This window comes from Alexandromys fortis, unplaced genomic scaffold (genome assembly GCF_014885135.2).
Source record: "Alexandromys fortis isolate MF-2015 unplaced genomic scaffold, M_Fortis_MF-2015_v1.1 scaffold_331, whole genome shotgun sequence".
NCBI lineage: Eukaryota > Metazoa > Chordata > Mammalia > Rodentia > Cricetidae > Alexandromys > Alexandromys fortis.
The window spans coordinates 33,849-53,558 of record NW_026068215.1 but is presented as its reverse complement, the minus strand read 5'-3'; the positions used below and the strand labels follow the sequence as shown (position 1 = coordinate 53,558).

At 43.3% G+C, this 19,710-nt stretch overlaps 1 long non-coding RNA gene across 1 annotated transcript; it reads left to right on the top strand.

The window, feature by feature from the left end:
* Window positions 1-1,278: 1,278 nt before the first annotated feature.
* LOC126493422 (uncharacterized) lies at window positions 1,279-18,584 on the top strand. The gene is made up of 3 exons (XR_007589811.1): window positions 1,279-1,521; window positions 5,330-5,509; window positions 18,451-18,584. It is a non-coding gene; the product is annotated as an uncharacterized lncRNA (long non-coding RNA).
* The last annotated feature ends 1,126 nt before the right edge of the window (window positions 18,585-19,710 follow it).

Genomic DNA, 19,710 nt, shown 5'->3' with positions numbered 1-19,710 from the left:
GCTATGATTTGTCCTGTTCAATGTCTAGGCACTACATAGAAGTGAGTGGGCAGATTTTTTCTAATTATTTCATATTTTTTATGTTATCTCCAGTGACAGGTATTTTAAATTACAGTTTTCATATAATTCACTGTAGCCTACTGTAGGTAGTAGATTTTAACAGAGGCTGTTAATGAATCTTTTAGGTTGAAATGTTAGGTTTCTTTCTCTATGATAAAAATGTCCTTGATGCTAACATTTATTTTCCTGTGTTTCAGTTCCAGTATTTTGACGTTTCAGAGAATTTAGTGAATTATGACAAAATAAACAAATGTCCAACACCCAGTTTGGGGAAAAATTTCTAAGACAGTCATAGGCCTAATGTCGCTCCAAATAAAATCTGTGGAATCATAGAGATAGTCCTTTACCTCCAAGCCAGCTCCATCAAGTAGGTGCTGAGATCACAGGGGGGGGGAGAGGGGGGAAGGGAGAGAGGGGGGGAGACATGTGAAGATTTATGTATGTATCTGTAATTCCAGAAAGGTTAGTATGATGAAGAATCCTTAATCATTTTCATTATATCTAATATAATTTTCCCAAAACAAAAAGGACAAGGTTAGTACTCATGTGTTTCCCTCTTGTTTTCCCATCCAGTCACGCAGATTTTAGCAGTGTCTGCTGTAGACTGTGTACAGAGGGGGTGTTTTATGGATGGTTTTGCTATATGGATTATTACCATGACTCCTGCTAAGGGTTGCTCTGATACCTACTTCCCTGTGCAGTTACTAGTCTATAAGCATTGCTTGTCTTTGAGTAAAGTTTCACTTTTTTCTCTTTTGCTTATTAATGTATTTACTCATGCGTTTGTGTCTACTCAGAAACACCCATTTTTTTTAAAGGAGTATACCTTTGTCATCATTATATATTGTGATACTTAAATTATCCCATAACGTGCCCGTGTGAAGACACACATTCAAGTGGACCTGCTCTTCATTTATCTGCCTAGAATTCTGGATTATCTGACCACCCCTGGAAGACAGTAATCACCAAATGCTAGCTGGCAGTGACACATTGTCTCCTCTTTCTGTCAATGTCAGCTCTCTTCTATGATAAGAACAACAGGAAGGCAGAGAGAACACGCAGAAGGTTGACAAGAAGCTGACATGAGCCCTTGTGTTCAGTATGTGAGAGTCGTAAGTGCCAATGGTGTGTGTGTGTGTGTGATGTATACATAAGTGTGTATAGGAAGGATCTGTGAGATGAACAAAGAAGAGGAAAATGTCACTGCACATCTTTGACTTGACTGGATGCAGACAGACTACTCCATCCCTATGTTCAGTACAGTAGAGTGCATGAGCATTCTCATCTGCCTTCCTCCCCTCTCCATGAGCATTCTCTCCCCTTACTCTGCCTTCTAGTAGAACAGGGGAGAAAACTGTGAACTCTCCATACAGAACCAGCTCCTGGAGAAGAACCAAGTGTGGTGTGGTCTTGTCAGTCTGTTACCTAGCAAGAGTGACAAGATCATGTGGGACTCACCAGGTGAGTCATTTCATTTTCTCTTACCATCGGTGTAAACAGCAGCGGATCTGTGATGCTTTGTAAGAACACATCCTGTTGAGCAGGTAGTAGCAATAGCAGCATACTGTGGAACAATAACATTAATAGACTCCCCAGATGACTGTACCCTGCATGGGTTCATTTAAATGACCAGGACTGAAATGGAAGCCATCCCTATCAGACCATTTCCCTGAATGGGCCATGCATTACTGCCTCACATTTGCAGGGAGTCCTTATTAAAATGGTAGATATCTGGGTCCACAACAGACACTGAATCAAACCCTGGGAAGTGGGGTGTGGCAAAGCCACTTCTTTCTGATGGCTGTCCATGTTAAAAAATATTGCTACTGTGTTTGATATTCTGTCCTCTAGGATATGGAGTCACAGACTGCTTAATTCCATACCATATTCTCTTGCTACTCCCGTAAATACCAGTGTGTTACATGGCATGTCAAATACGCATCAATTCCTTCATATATATTTATCCAGATATTCACATAGTGGCCTCTTTTGTGAGCATCTTGTTCCTGCACTGTGAAGACTAGCAGAGGTCCTGGAGTATCATGTTAGATGGCTAAATTGTCAGTAAGTAGAGGTAAGCAGTAATTGGAGCAACTCCATATGTTATTTGTGCTTTAAAGAACACAATCCCAACAATTTCCCAGTTCTTCCATGTCTGTCCTCCACCCTTGTAGCCTCCCTCCACAAAGGAAATTAAAAAATAAAAATTAAATTTACAAAACAAAACAGAAAACATCTTGCCAAACCCTCTGGGCAACGACCTGCTCCTCTGTTACCCACAGAGTTCTCTCCCTGTCCCATTCTGTCTCACTCCACGGTGTATGTGCCACTTTGCTCCTGCTTTTCTTCTTCTCCATCACAGTGCCATTGGGAGCTGCGGTATGTCACACGGCAGCTCATCTAGCTTTGCTTGCAAATGTTCATTGCAAAGAGTCCTTGCTCTGCTTTAAAGTCTCTGGCTTATGCTACATCATCAAAACTGAGCCCTCACTGAGACTTCTTTCTGCTATCTTGCTGTTGCCCCAGGTCATGGAGATCCAGCAGTTATGGTCCCAACAGTTCTCCAGTGCCTTGTGGCAGCTGGTGAGGGGCAGGGCCAGCTCTTGGGAGAGAGGAGGGTACAGCCAAAGAGGGGTAGTGTGAGCTCCCCTTGTTGTTGGGTCCTAAAGTCTTCCTTGGGGGAAAGAGTGAGAAGGCACCGTGTCATCATCTCAGACATTTGGAGTTATGTAGAAGGCATTCCCCTCAGCCACCTGTATGGTGGCCAGTAAGGGGCGGAACCAGCTCTTCCTCACCCACATCATACCAATGCCAATGTGTGACAGAAAGTGAGTCAGGACCAACTCTCCTGCTACTGTCAAGGGGCATGGCCATCTCAGCACCACCCTTGACCATCAACAGGGCTTCGGGTGGCAGCTTGGATCACAGGCCTCCACATGGCTTTTTGTAGTAATACGGGCTTCAGACATCAGTACAGACCGTGAATGGCTGCAGTAGGATCACAGACCCAGACATGGTCCTTGGCCACAAGAGGGCTTGGGCATCGCCATGGCCTCAGTTGGCAGCAAAGGCCACTCAGATCAGGATGGCCCTGGCAACAGCATGGTCCTTAGACATCAACATGGCCTTTGGTGGTGGCAGCCCAGACCATGGATATCCTCATATCAACACAGACCCCAGCTATGGCAGGGCCCTGAATGCGGGCATGGTCCTCAGTCTGTTCCTCATTGCCAGCAAGGCTCTAGTCCTGCCTCTCTCCACAGCACGTGGACCCACTCCACTTCTCTTACCCCCTCATCTCTCCACTACACACTTGCTCATCAGTGTGGCACCTGTCCCGCCTGTGCCACATGGCACTGAGCCGGGGCTCTGGTTGTCTCTCCTATCAAGATGGTTTTAAGTTTATTTATTTTAAGATTTGTTTGTTTAGGAGAGTTTCATATGATGTCCACCTACCAGAGTAGTGGTAGTAGTAATAGTAGTTGTAGTAGTAATAATAGTGGTAGTAGTACTGATAGTGGTAGTGGTAATAGTTTCACCTCTGGGACCTATGAACTCGCCAACCATGGGATCATGAACAGATTTTTAGTACTAGGCAAGTGTTTCCTCCCGTGAAATGGGCCTTAGATTCAAACATAAAGTTACTTGGTTATCTCTGTGATATTCATGCCACTGTTGACCCATGGGTATATCCTGCCATGCTGGCCATTATTGTAGTTCACAGAGGGATAAGAATATTGATGAGTTTCCTCTCCTCAGTAGCCTGGTAGTATCTTCTGGTAATAGGAAAACTAGGTAAGTACGAAGGAAGGTTTCTGGTCAGTGTCAACTTGATTTCCCACACCCTGTGGTCAAAGTGTGTGGTGTCTTAAGCAATAGGAATCAAGAGCAATGACAATGACCTGTATTGTTTTGGGGGATCACTGGAACAGCCCTGACCAACAGCTGGAGGGGGTATGCCACACTGGCACTGGGCTTTTTAATAATCCATGGTGTCTGGGAGGAGCATCATCCCTTTTGTCAGGTAACTCCAATTAAACTCATACATATTAAACAATTGTAGGTTTGGCTTCTACTGTCATGTCTTGTCTTTAATTCAATCTGTAAGAGAAAATATTCCACATCTCCCTGATAAATCTGACTTGCTGCACTCACGTGAAGATTTCCATTTTAACACAGACTTCTTAGTCTTTTCCAAATTCTTCCTGATGTGATAGGTCACTGTGCACTTATCTGTTGCTTTCCTGGCCCCAAATCTGGAATCAGACATTTTCCCCAGGCATCTTTGAGGGGGCAGTGTTTGTGGTGTACTCAATCTGAGCAATGGGGTTGTTGGTGATAAGTAGTTGATTGGATTCAGTGCATGGAATGAGTACTTCAGCATCTTCGAGAGCATAAATGTTGTCAGCCTCTGTCCTGGTTTCTTCTAGGGCACTCTGTAGGAGATCATTTTCTTTTCTTGGGGGGTGCTCAACTATCCAGTGTTTCAAAGCACAAGCATACATATTTTATCAATTCTCCCACTCACAGTAAAGGTGTGCACTCTTCTGTTCCCAATGCACCTTTCTGAATTGATGAAAATGCTCAGGATCTGCACTGCCCAGCCCAGGAAGCACTAGCTGTCTGTGGCTGTTGGCCACCGGAAATCTGAGCAGTGCTGAGGGTGACACTTAAAATTATGGTTAAATTTTGTTTGTTAAAAGCTGACTTTATTTATTTTAAATAGGTTTATATAATTTATTAACCTCCATGTGCCACATGTAACTGTGAGGAAAACATTAGGCAGATAACACTGGCCTCATTTCTTCACCTTGTGTTGTGTAATCACAATATGTCCTGGAGATAATGCTATAATTACAATCACGGACTTTATGTTGCCTTCTTAAAAATTATTTTGTTTGTTTGTTTTGAGATAATATCTCAGTATATAAGTCGGATAAAACTTGAACTCACTATGTAGCTCAGGATAGCCTCAAAACGACTATTCTCTTGTCTTTACCATCAGCCTGTTGGCATCACAGATGCATACCACCATACCTGGTTAAGCACATGAGTACCTCGTCATTTGGGTCATAGATACACCTGAGATCGTGCCGTCACTCTCTCCTTCCCACAGACGATTTTCATAGTTCTGATCTTGGAGTTCTACATTGTTGCTCTGACAGTCTTTGTGTCCCCTTCTGTGTTCTTTGGGATGGATCCTTAGAAGAAAGTTCCCTGGTCCCCAGATTGCACGCTTGTGTTTTACTAGCATCAGATCCCTCCATAGGCTTGGAGAACAGTTGCATTCTCTCCAGCAATGGAGAAGCGTGTCCCTTTGCTCACAGACTACCCACGTGGAGAGCTGAGAGGAGGTGACTGCTATGTGAGAAACCTGCAGTGAGCATTTCCTGAAATCAGGACAGTTACATGCTCAGCCTGGACCCTCTGCCTGTCTTTGTCTTTGAAGGTGTGGTTCCTCTTCCTCTCTGAGTCCTGTGGCTCTGGCTCTAGTCCCACAGTGTGGGAAAGGGAAGTCACGTGCTTGGTGTAACCTCAATGTCCCCCTTAAAAAAATTGCTTTCTTATAGATCATCCATACTTGGTTAAGTATGGAGACATGTTAACTGCACTATCAAATGAAAAGCAGAATCATAAAAAAATCTACTCCGCACCCAGGATAACTTCCAAGACAGACACCACACAAGGTTTATCCTCCCTCCCCTCCGTAAGGGAGATATAGTCAGGTGCAGGGTGGGGCCTGATAGCGAGCACTATGGGAAGGATGGGCCAAATTTTCCTTGGTTTCCCAAGGCAGCATTTGTTTTCCTTTGTGGACCAGACAGTTTAATGCAGTCTCTTTGAATGGTTTCCATGGTAATCCACTTGAGCAGACCAAAAGAGGGAAAAAGGCATTGTGTGAGACATGTAGATGTGGGGTTAGAATGATGATGCCTGACACACAATAAACTACAAATTCACAGAAATAAATTGATGATATGGCTGAAGAAAATGTATGTGTGTGTGTGTGTGTGTGTTTGTGTGTGTGTGTTTGAGTGCGTGTGTACCTTCACTCAATCTTATATAATTCACAATACACAAAGAGAATCCAGGCGCATTGGAACTTATTATTTTGTTACCTATTTTGAGGAATATTTTTGTTTCATAAAAAAATTCCTTTATTCAGTGAAAATCTAGCCTTTAGAAAATAGAGCCAAGTGCCATCTGGTGATCAACATGTGAGTTGCAGGACTTCAAGGCAACTATGGAGTTTCCCCATAGGCAAGGTTGGGGCATCAGAGGGCAGTGCGGAGGTCCGCTCACTCAGAGTACTCAGGGAGATCAGTGCCCTTAGGATCCCGACATCTGGGGATCGTTAGAGAATTATGCGATACATCTGAGTGTTAACGTGTACGTAGCTGCCAAAGAACGCATAGATTAATATACAGACTGCAACTTTCCACTCCAGAGAGGATCTCTGAGGTTTCTGGGGTCAGGTCATGTGGGACCACTTGGACATGTGTGGCTATGCTGTGTGACCATTCTTGTGCATGTTTTCTCCTGTGTACATCATACCTCCGACTCTCTCCTTAGTACCTGAGACTGCGGTAGCTGTGGAAGCTTCACATCTGACTTTTGGTCAACACTGCCTAGTTTTTCTACATAGGGAGTACATGGAATTTCTCCTCCAGCAATGTATGGGGTTTTCCTCTGTCACATTTCCCATTTAAGTGGGTGTAGCATAAAGACAACTCAGTCATTAAGCTTTCAATTCTAGAGTATGAAGTCCAGAATTACCCTAAGACATATGTTTTTTCATCATTGTTAACTATGGAATACATATGGAAATTAGAGAAAATAAAAAGCAATTCTACTTTCTAACACTAGAAGAATATCGACAACATCTACTAAAATTTTGTGACTTGCATAGTTTGGCCACTTGGAAACATACATGCATTCTTTTATGGCAGGGTTGGGACATGCACACAGAAGTTCCAAGACTGTGGAATTCTTGGCCCATCTGATGGCTCACCAGGCAAAGATGCTTGCAGCCCAGCCCAATGAGTTTGAGGCCTGGAACCTACTTGGTGGAAGAAAAGAACCAACTCCTGTAAATTGTCCTCTGATCTTGATCACACTACGTACCAGCACAATAAATATATACAATAAATTCTTGTTAAACCTATGAATTTTTCTACTGCTTAAGGAAGCAGTCCCTCTTCTCCCACTGTCCACACTGCCCAGGGCAGAGGTGACCATGTTCCCAGTTTCCCTAGAGTCTTTCCTTTGGGAACCCTGACCCTGAGGTGGTGTTTCACAATGTTCCTTCCATCCCTGCTCTTGCAGGGTGAGGTAAGTGTCCAGGTGGCCGCTGCAGTGGGAAGAGTCTGGTCCTCCCAGTGGCTGAGATGAGCAGCCTCTCTTGCCACACAACCTCCACAAGAGGAAGCAGCAGATGAGATTAAGAAAAAACGGGGGAAACGTGGCAGAAACCTTCAATATTCCTTCCACACCAGGTGACAGGCGGGTTTGAAGTCCAGCCCTCTGAAGAATGTTAGAAAGCTCTGGAATTCATGGACTTCCCTGAGCTATTGGTAGCAGGCCTCACTGTGTTTACAGTGGAAAATCCCTGTAGGCAGTGTGGGAGTGTAATAGAGACACTGAGTTTGTATGTGCGGGGGCTCTGGATTGGGGTGTGCTGTGAAATGGGGTCCTGAGCCAGTTTTCTTATCTTGGAATTAGTTGAGTCTAGGACAAGCCTCTCTTTAAGAAAGCTGTTTGTCCTCTCCCTAGGTACTCAGCTACCCTTCATTTTCCATGTACAGTCAGCATCATTCCATAAGCTCATTGCAGCAAGGCACAGTTCTTGTGTCTGGGCCTATCAATTGTCTAGATGCTTCTGCGCACACTGTGGAAGGCAGATATCCTTTATTCAATTGTCTACTGAGTCAAATCCTAATCTTTTCCTGAAAAATCTTCCCAGGCATCCTTAGAAGCAGTGCATTACTTTATTCTATCAGTTAACATACAACATCGAATGTTACCATGACGGACGTCAATGTTTTGTCTATGTTGTTAATCTCAGCTATCAGTTTTCCATCGATCTGCCATTGGAACATTTCTCTTAGTCTCTTTTCTTGAGAGTCCCTAGATTGACTAGATGTAACATTAAATACTTCATATCCCATAGAATCCAAATTTCAGATAAGTAAAATAACATGACATGCTACAACCAATGAAAATAATTGTTTTGTAGAACTGAAATTGTATGGAGTTGAGTTCAATCTGACAACTATAAACACAACAGATAATGTGGAGTAACCTAAGTTGTTATTGTCGTGGTGAAGAGATGAATGTATAGTGAGACTAGGGAAACACACCTTCCCATGTAAGGGAATATTTGGAATGGAAAATAAGGATTTCTTGGGATCAATCAATGCATTGTTGAAATGACTGTGCTTTTTCTATTATCCAAGGCCTGTCACTCCAACACAACAGTGAAGCTCTGCTGCTCCTGAATCAGCAAAGTGTGTGACTATGGCCAGTCTATTAGTTCTTTTGCAAGAGATGGCAAAGTGTGTCTTCCTTCCTTTACAGGGCTAGCTCACCTAGAAATCCACTAGGAGATCTCCTCGGGTCTCTCTGATAGTATTCCCTGAAAGTCACATTTGAAGGCAGCAACCCCCCCCCCCCCGACAATGGGAAGTTTCTGTGGTCCTTAACATGGGACAACTTTGCTAATTGCCTGCCTCTTGGCCTCCTCTTTCCTAGTGAGTATGGTTTTCTTTGGGTGACCTGAAGGGTGAAGAAGTTTTGCTTTCAGGGAATGAGAGGTCACAGAAGGGTGAGCTGGGTGAAGATACCTTCAGTGTGTAGAACATCATGTGCATCATAGGTACCGCTGAAACCTGATGCCATTTTTACATTTTAATGCCTTTTTATTGGAGGCTGGTGTGAAGAGCAAGGCAGAGTCCCACCTCCAGGACTTGGACTCAGGTAGAGGTGTGGATTACCACAGTAAGAACTGAACACCTTTCATGGTGGGGAGACCCAACTATCCCAGAAGGTTGGAAGGTCTTTCTTAGCAAATTTAAATTGTTCCATGTCTTATGAATTAGATACTGGTGTGCTGCTCAGGAGATTCCCATGATTCCAGGCCTCGGGTGTAATCCCAAATCTTTGGATCCACGGATAACATTCTCGACTTTTCTGAGAAGATTTGTATGTGTAAACTGAGTCTTTAGAGTTCACCATTCTTATCCAGGCATTTTAACAATCACAGCACCTACACACCTATTTTTCAGTCTTCCTTTCTAAGATTTAATTTTATTTTTAATTTTGTGTATGCCTTTATAGATGCTCATGGAGGAGAGAAGAGGGTGTCAGTGTCCTTGGATTTAGAGTGACAGGCAATTGCCAGCTACCCAGTTTTGGTACTGGGAAGCAAACTGAAAGAACAGCAAGTGCTTTTAACCGCCAAGCCGCCGCTCTAGCTTTTTTCACCATTGTTGTTTTTTTGGAGACAAGGTTTCACTATTCAGCCCTGGGTGTCTTGGAACTCACTGTGTAGACCAAGCTGGCTTTGAACTCACAGAGATGTGCCTGTCTCTGCCTCCTGAGTGATGTAATTACAGACCTGAACCACAATATTGAGCTTCTACCATTCATTCTAAACCACAATTTCCAGTGATGTATGGCAAAATTCCCAGTCACACATCTGGTCAACCCCGAGCCATACAGTTCCTTCCTAATTTCAACCCTCACAAGCCAACATTGCTCCCATTTGGCACCCTGGAAATTTCTACAAGCAGAGCTATTAACTCTATAGACAGGTTCCATGAGATCATGGATGACAACAGGGGTGATAAAGGACAAGGCTGTTGTGTTGTAGCTCTCTTATGAAGTACAGTAGCATACCGTGTTCAAGAGTGATATAAAGAGTTTGTTGCTGGCATTCTCCCCTAGTGTCCAGCTAAAGAGACTTCCAACACCCATCTATGGTTTAGATTTGCTTCTTTATATTTTATTTTATTTTTTGAGACAGAGTTTCTCTGTGTCACAGCCCTTGCTGTCCTGGAGCTAGCTCTTGTAGACCAGGCTGGCCTCGAATTCACAGGCATCCACCTACCTCTGCCTTCCGAATGCGGTTTAAAGGCATGCACTACCACCGCCCTGATAGATTTGCTTCTTAAGTGGCATTTCTGACTCATATAATTTATATCTACTTGCATCAGTAGATACTGCCAAGCACGATTTAAAAACGATTGTTCCAGTCTAAATTTCCAGGCAAGAACTCAATGTATTCCACATGCTTGCCAACACTTGGTGACATCCAACTGGTTCTTCTATTTGTGTGGATATTTTGGTATCTCATAGTCTTAGAGATGGTGTGCCTCATGTATCTCAGGCAGATCTTCAATTCCAGCTTCTCCTGCCACAGCCTAAGTGCTAGGATTACAGGCATGCACCAGACAGTCTGGTTTTATATAGTGGTGAGGATTGAATCCAGGGTGCCACAGATTCTAGCCAAGTACTATACCACCTGAGCTACAACTCCAGTCCTTCTTTTGAGAGGGGGTTTAAGGATGACCTTGGATTTCTGGTCATCCTGGATCAGCCTCCCAAGGGCTGAAATTAAACACATGTGTCATTGGCCTCGGCTGCCATAGTTTTAGTAGGTAAATCTCTAGTGCTATGTCTCTTTTAAGTATAAGAATGTGTGTCCTCTCCCTCTGCATTAGTCCATGTTCTCAAGAGAAACATATCCAAAGAGGACCAAACGGATATGATACCATGTAGATTAATACCATGTAGATGTAGTGGCTTACACGATCATTAGGTAGTCATGTTATAAATAATGGATAACCTATGAAATAGTTACGGCTTAATATCAAGGGCAAAGAACTGGGAGAACCAATGCTAGAATTTCCAGTTGAAATGTCACTTTTGCATTCAGTTCTGAAGCCAGTGAAAGAAGATAGCTCGGTTCAAGCAGTCAATTCGGTCTGTCCAGTTTGGTCTGGCCATCGGATGTTTGGGTGATGTGAACCTGAAAAGGCAAGCTGTTTTGCTCAGCTCACAAATTCAAGTTTAATATCATCCACAAAGATACACCCAAAATAACATTAGCTCAAAGTCTTTAATTTTTCAGACTCCATTAAGAGTTTGTCTTCTGCCCTATAAAGATTGCTGATTTAACCCTTAGTATGCCATATATTATTTAGGTCACTTCTCTACCTTTTAAATTCATATTGAAATTAGAGGCTAAACTAAACTCAAGAGTTTGGCAAAAATAGGTCAGCTCTGGTGATGCTTATTCCTACAGTCTCATTAAGAACTCACTGTTCTAGTTGTCTTTCTTCTGGTAACATCAAAGCTGATCATCTGGTGATTGGTGAAGTAATCATACAATTTCAAATATGTATTGCACACCAAAGTTTTTGCAAACAAGGAAGAATGTTGGGTAGATCTTCACTGTTAAAAGGGTGCTATCATAATTTTATAACTATGTATGTATTATTTAGATTTTCTATTACAGGAACTTCTTATCAACTTTGCTAAATGCTGGTATGCAAAGAAGGTTCACATAAATACTTAATTCTTTTGCAGTGGTTTTCCTAATGTTTTGTTACTCAAGTAACATAAATCTTATTTGTTTTGCTTTCCATTAAATTTCTTTACATTTGGGACACTGAATATATGAACACATGAAATATGAGTATTACAGGAACATGCAATTCTAATTATGAATTTAATCTTAAATTTGAATGGCTTTCATAGCTAGCCAGTGCCACAGTGTTATATAGTAAGTACTCTAGATGTTTTTCCATATCTTAATTTCTTCACTTAGTAATATACATTGAATATCCCTTACACAGTAGAGAAAGGAATCCTGCTTTATTATTCCTGCATTATATAAAGTATAGTATGTGGATGTACCTTGTATTATTCAGTGACTCCCTCATTAGTGAACATCTATATTATTTTTCATCTTCTTTTTTTTTTACAAGGAAAGACCTTATGCTTATATTCATATCTTTTGATATTTGTGCAGTGTGATTTATTATACCTTTGGGATAGAATCTTAGAAGAAGTGTGACAGGTTCAGAAAGAAAACATACTATAACTCTTAATGAGATGATTTTGCCTAGGTGGTGGCTGTGGCATATGCCTTTAATCCCAGCACTTTGGAAGCAGAGGCAGAGACTGGAGGATCTCTGTATCTCTGTGAGTTCAATCCCAGCCTGGTCTACAAAGTGAGTTCCAGGACCGCTAGGGCTACACAAAGAAACCCTGTCTCAAGAAAACAAAACAACAACAACAACAAAACTACCTCCAAGAAAGAGGGAGGGAGGGAGGGTGGGAGAGAGAGAGAGAGAGAGAGAGAGAGAGAGAGAGAGAGAGAGAGAGAGATTGAATCACAGACTTCAGAATACACCAGGGAGAAGTAAATGTGAGTGAGAGAAGATGGCCCCAAGGGCAAAATGCTTGCCACAAGAGCATGAAGACCCGAGTTCAGATCCCCAGAACTCAGATAAAGGTGAGAGAGTACTTGTGTGTCATCCTAGCACTCTTGGAGTGAGACAAGAGATGATAACAAAACAGTTCCCAGACACTCACGAGACAACTAGCTCAGCAGACACAAAGGCACACACACGGGAGTCAGTCACAAATATTTCCTTGCTAGCATGCTATGGATGAAGAGGTTTTTTTTTTTTTTTTTTTTTTTTTTTTTTTTCACAAAGGTGTGACCAACACACCAGGTAAAGCTTCCAGAAAGCAAGGTTTAATCCTGGTTCAGTCCACTACAGAGAAGACGAATGATCAGCCACGTAATAAGTTGAGAGAAGGAGTGTGCGGCAGAAGAAGGGTGTCCATCACTTGCCTGACAGGAATCCGAGAGCTCAGTAGGGCAACATATTCCCAAAGAAGCATCCGAAGTGAACTACTTTCTCCAACTAGGCTCCATCTCCTTCAGAAGCTACAACTTTCCTAAATGGAGCCATTAGCCTGGACCAAGCGTTCAAAACAAGAGCATGGCAAGGGTGGGAGGTGGGGGAAGGTTCCTTTTCAAACCTAGTACTCTGCTCAGTGGGTACCCAGAGGTGTCTTCTGCCAATTCAAGTGGCTGTTTTTGGGAAAGTTCAGAGGAAACATAATGGGAAACTATGATATTTTGTCGCCATGCGCATACATCACTAAATGTAATTTTAAGTCTTTAAAAAAGGAAGCATAAGCTATCATTTACAATAGTACAGGACACCAAGAAAATCAGCAATACAGCCTATGCGTGGAGGTCAGAGGGCAATCCTTGGGAGTTATTTCTCTACTTTCACCATGGCAGTAAGTGCTTTACCCGTTAAACCATGATGTCAGCCCAGTAACTCATACTTTCTGAGGAACGCAAATGGCATGGCGTTACCATCTTTGATGAAAGCCATATCTGTATATTAATCCATACCTATCTTTATCAATGAACATAATAATAGCACTGATGAAAGAAATCTTTTTTATTTTTAATTTATTAGATTTCTAAAAATACCAATCCAAGTTCTGACTCCATCCCCTCCTCCCATTCCCTTCCCCCACCCCCACCCAGTCCTCAGAGGAGGGTAAGGCACATTGCTTTGTGAAAGGAATCGTAATAATATGCAATAATAACTTCCTTCTTATCTGACACTAAACGGTAAGTTATACTTTTAAAAAAATCTCACAGCCTATGAGATGGAGCTATTGCCTGACTTTAAATATATGGGAATTGATGCAGGCAAATGGAGTGAAAAGGCTAGATTTGAACAGAGGCTATGCAGTTTCATAATAAGTACATGTGGGTCTTTCTGACGATAAAAGTCCCCTATATTCACAATTATAGCAAACAAAACTCCTGCAAACAGACACGCGTTTGCTGTCCAGAAACTGAGAAGAATTTTGCCAATTGTCTACATCCCCCTTTAAGATGGTAGCCTGCAAAAGAGCAAGCGTTTTGCTTTCAGAGAAAGATAAGGGAGAGAAAGGAAGGTCGTGTGTAAACAGTGCCAGAGTGGAGGATAAGACTGCGGGTCGCTGTTGCCACAGTAACCTGACGTCATCAAGGCGATCCATAAGTTTTTAGTTAGATGGACTTCATCTACCGAAAACAGGGTTTCGCTGACGCTAACGTGTTTTGCTTCCAAAACTTGCACAGGGTTCTGCTAACAGAAAGCAATCTGGCACACTTTCTCAAATGACTGTGATTAGTTTGGTTATCTTAAAAGAGTTTACTTTCAGGGACAGGCAAGGGCATGGAAAAGAAGTCCATGTGGAGACATTTTAAGATTTTCTAACAATCATAGCATCGCGATTGCTTTAGAAACAGGACGGCATTATGGTGACCAAAATGTCTTTTAAAGCACATTCTGCAGCTAAAATCGTACTTTTTAAAATCTGTCAATGGTCTGCGTCCTAATCTAATGAACGGTTTTTCTCAGGTGGCCTCAAGGGTGAAAGGTGCTTTGTTCTCAGAAATGGGAGTGGGGGTGGGGGAACTTGAAGACGGGGTGGGTACACAGTCATTTCCGGTTTGAGGGAAGACTGAGTACGTCCCAGTTGCTATAGAAACCCGACACCTCTTTTTGACAACATGGGCAGGTTTTGACCAAGAACAAGGGGTTGTGATTAAGAGAACGGTATCCCTCTTTCCTTCTCTTGTGGTTACCCTGAGGTGGGCATCCTTGCACGGTTGAGAGAGGCAGGGATCACTGATCTAAAAGGACTAGTTACTGCTTTGAAACTTGGGAGCAAGGAGGCTCAAGGGCAGCAGAGATATGGGATCCTGTCCTTAAGGGAGTGTGCTACCCTTGACTCTTTCCACGTAGCCCATCTTCTCCTTGAAAAAATTGGGGCAGAACGCAAGAGGTCACCCCGCTGGATCACTGGTATCTTCTGGTTAACTCCAGCTTAAACAGCAGTTGTAAGCACTGCAGCTCGGTTGGAAAGCAATCCTGACCACAAAGTCACCATAAGCATAACAAACAGCCTATAGCTAGCCTTGTTCCAGGAAAAGGCTTCCCCAACAGAACAGATCTGTTCCTGCAGGGGAGGGGTTCCCCAGCAAAACTGTTCCAGGAGAGTTTTTGTTAGGTTCAATTTTGGCTTTTTAAAAGTCTATTTTTATTTTATTTATGTTGGAGTGCTGTCTGCAGGTATGTCTGTATGAGGGCAACAGATCCTCTGGAACGGCCAGCTGTGAGGTGCCATGTGGGCGCTGGGAATTGAACCCAGGGCCTCTGGAAGAGCAGTCAGTGCTCTTAACCACTGAGCCATCTCTCCAGTCCCTGATTTGGGCTTTTTGATTCGTATTGTATCATCCATAAATTTTATGTTTAATTTTCCCATATTGTTGCACATCTCGATGAATCGTATTGACTTGTTTGGCAGCAGTGTTGAGGATTGAACCAAAGCTCTTCAGCTTGTTGGTAGACATTCTACCACTGAGAGCTCTCTTTACTTTCTCTCCTTCCCCTTCAAACAGCAGCTCCTGTTTGAAGAACAGAACCCCTGCTTCAGTTTACCAAATGCTGGGATGACAGGCTTTGGACAGCACACTTGCTTTATCTCTTCACCCCTTGGTGGAAACATTGTGTTTCTGTTGGTAAAGCTACTATGAGCATCTGGGAATTGTGGCGACACGACGTTATGTTATGACAATGTCGCTTACACTCTAAGAGACTGGAACTTTTGCTGGACCTCACTACTGAGGTAATGGTCGCTTAAGATTGCTTTCCTACTCTGTACGGGGCCTACTTATTTAACCTACATTTCAGAGAACAATGCAACAACAAACCTTACTTCCCTTGCAATTTTCCAAGGCAATCAACTTTTACAGCCTAAGCTAATGCATAGCTGTAACCTTCAGTTATGGGCATACTCCACTGTGCCCCTGACCCAGAGGAATGTATTGTATGCACGTTGTGGTAATCAATGCTGCTAATAGCAAATTTAGGTCGAAAGCAATCACACAACCTCACAAAATGAATACCTGCCATAAATGTTGAAGACAACACAGAGATATTACTTGATAGCATTTGTCTGTATATCTGGGTCGGTTGGAGTCACTGACTTAAACCTTGTAAGCACCCTGCTAAAGAATTCTGTAAACTGTCCCTCATTCCTTCCCCGTGTGACACTGTCTAGTATGTTCAATAAAAGAGAAAAATCCTTTTTATAAGGACACACACACACACGAGGGGGAGGGAGGGCAAGAGGGAGTGAGGGAGGGAGGGAAAAAGAGAGAAACAGAGAGAGAGAGAGAGAGAGAGAGAGAGAGCATAATAGCTACTCATATGAAAGTAGTCCCAGACAACCCAACTACAGGAATCTCAGGAACACTCTTCAGAAGAAAGAAAAGGTGGAATCGGGATCTTTGTCTATGGTTTCATTGACAACTGCAGACATCTCAGCGATCCTATGTTTAACATTACTCACTCCTAACCATTCTAGGAGGAAGGCATCATTATTCCCAACTTACACAGTCGGAACAAGGCTAATGAGGAATCACACAAACTCATTCCTTCTCCTTAACTGTGTGCTTGTGACAACTCAGTCAGCAACCCTATGTCTATGGTGAAGCTAATGGAGCAGAGGACATCACAGTGCAGGAATCTCGATGCTACACCAAATCGGCTGGAGAGTCAGGGGCTTATGATCTCTTTGCCTCTTTCTCTCTCTTTCTCTCTCTCGTGTGTGCATGATCCTGTCAACTATAAGTCAGCGGAAATCTGATACTGAATATCAGTATTACCAGTACCAATATCAATGTTCTGATACTGAACTATACATCAAGCAGACAGAAGTTAATAAGAAACAGTCTAAAATCCATCGCCATCATCACCTTACATCACAACAATGGCTCCGAAGCTTGAAGCTCAATTCAAGCATGAGTGTGCGCTGCTTCTTATTGCTACCATTCCAGGTGGCCTCCATGTGAGTCATACTGTTTGATTCTAGCCACTCTCCTTGCTTCCATGGTAGGAAGGAGAAAGTTGGGCCAGGTTGGAATCTATTGAGGTCCTTCTATGTACCATATAGTACGTGAAGTATTTCAATTCTGTAAAAATCCATTGGCTCATTTCAGAGATAATCACTGGAAATGTAATTTCTCAAAAGCTTTCTTATTGTGGCCAGAAGATGACGCAAACCAAAATGTACTGATTTCTCTGTTGCCCTGAATGCATGGATCCTTGAATCCCCGTCAGCCGCCCCAGTTCTCAAGGCTATAGACCCTGGCTAGATGCCTTGCGGTCCTGCCATTCTGACATGAATCATCAGATGTTACCTGCCTCCACTGGGAGTGGGGTTGAGACAGGGTTTCTCTGTAGCTTTGGAGCCTATCCTGGAACTAGTTCTTGTAGACCAGGCTGGCCTCAAACTCACAGAGATCCACCTGCCTCTGTCTCCCAAGTGCTAGGATTAAAGGCGTGCGCCACCACCACCACCCAGCCACCTGCCTCCAATTTTAACAGATTATTTTTCTCGCCATGAACCATCTATCACTTCAGCTCCCCAAGGGTGGCATACATAGTTAACTTATTCACTGCATTAGGAATTTACTAAGGTAGTACCCTGTCTGCATGCCCTACCATCTCATTCTATAGCTGCTTCTTACAAAAGGAAATTCCCCTGTGGATATTTGTGCCCACTCACAAGGAAGGACTCAAGGACACTTTCTTTCACCAGTGGGCCTGCTTCTTCAAGCAGCAGGACAATTCACATCTCTGAGTTTCCCATTTTAGTAATTTGCACGATGTTTTCATTTGCCCAAAGTCAGCTAAGCACCTGAAGAGAACACCTGTCTGTGCATGTCTGAGAAATTGATGAGTTCCACAAAACTCTGGCTATGTGCATATCTGATATCCTGGTATAATGTCTCAGACTGTAGCCTAGAAGCAACTGCAGAATTGGAAGGGAAACCTTGCTGACCAAGTTGTGTTTATGATACCCATATAAGAGCACAAAGTGGGGAGAAGTTCACCTTATGCTAAAAAAAAAGAGAGAGAGAGAGAAATTTCATACATCCTCTTTGCAGAAAAGTGGGGGAGCATCAGTGTGGGACAAGAGGGAGGCTTTCATCTGCTAATGTTCTCTTAGTTACAGCATAGACCATCCCAGGGTTATGCGCCTGGCACACAGAGAGCTCAAATCTCTTGGAGTCTGGAGGTAGTGTGGAGGTTTGAATAAGAATGAACCCCATAGGCTCCCATATTTGAATGCTTAGTCTCCAGGGAGGGGCACTCTTTGAGAAGGCTTAGGTGGTGTGGTTCCTTGTTGGAGGAGATGTGGCATCATAGGAGCAAGAATGCCACTGGGGGTGGGCCTTGAATTTCAAAATCCCATGCCAGGCCCAGTGTCAACCTCTCTCTCCCTGTGGATCAGGTAATAGAACTCTCAGCTACTTCTCCAACACCATGTCTGCCTGCGTGCCACCATGCTCCCTGCCGTGATGGTAACAGACCAACCTCAGAACGTATAAGCAAGGCACGTGAATGCTTTCTTTGATAAGAGTGGCCTTACTCATGGTGTCTCTTCAAAGCGATAGAACACTGACCACGACAAATGACGTTTTGTAAATTCCTGTGTACTCAAGGTCTTTACAGGTTCAGTTTACCAGGTGTATCCATGAAGAGGGTCAAAAGGGGACTACTGTCTTCTGAAGAGCACATTATTTTAGACAAGTAACTTGAATGGCCTCCTGCTCGCCCCAAATGTCACACAGTAGTCTCTTGTATTAATGACTGACATCTTGGAACAGATTCTAGTCAATGCATTATGGGTATTCAACCAGCCCCAATTCTCCCTCTGCAGCTGCTGATGGGGCAGAGGAAATCCCTTACAGGACGGTGGTAGTTTGAATGAGGAGGGTCGCCATAAGCTCCTATGATTAATGTTTCAATGGTGGATGGTTTAAGACAGATTAGGATGTGTGGCCCTATTGGACGAGGTTTGTCACTGGGTGTGTGTTCTGATGTCTCAAAGCCCTCTGCCCCTTCCTGTGATCAGGATGTAAACTATCAGTTACTGCTTCAGTGCCCTGCCAGGCTGCCTGCTGCCATGCTGCCCACAGTGATGGTACTGGACTAACCCTCTGACACTGACAGCAAGCTCCCAATTTAATGCTGTTTTCTGTAAATTCCCTTCAGCACAGCGCCTCTTCCCAGCAATAGAACAGTAGCTCAGACAATGGCCTGTGGCTGTCAAGGGACTTGGGGTTCCTGCCTCTTTTCTTCTGTGTTATCTCTTCTTGTAGGTCTCAGGGGATAATTTCTTTTTCAGTATCTAGTTAGTGGCTCTAAAATGATGGGGAGGTAAAAGAAATACTTTAGAGATCTTCTTGCAACAGAGAACGGCCCCCAAGCTTGGTCTACATCGTAAGGGTGAATACATATTACATCTGAACCATATGCAGACCATATTCATGGAAAAGTACCTGGCAAACACACCACAAACACCATGGAAGCATACATGGCAATCACACCACAAACACCAGGTTGCTCTTGGAAATCCCCAGCAGGCATGGTGCAACACAATGGCAGTGACTGACCAGGATACAACTTGTCTGGCAGGGAGCCATCTGGGGGCTGTACCACAGCCTCCTGGAGAGGGGATGGAAAGTCTAGGAAATTCATCCATCCCAGT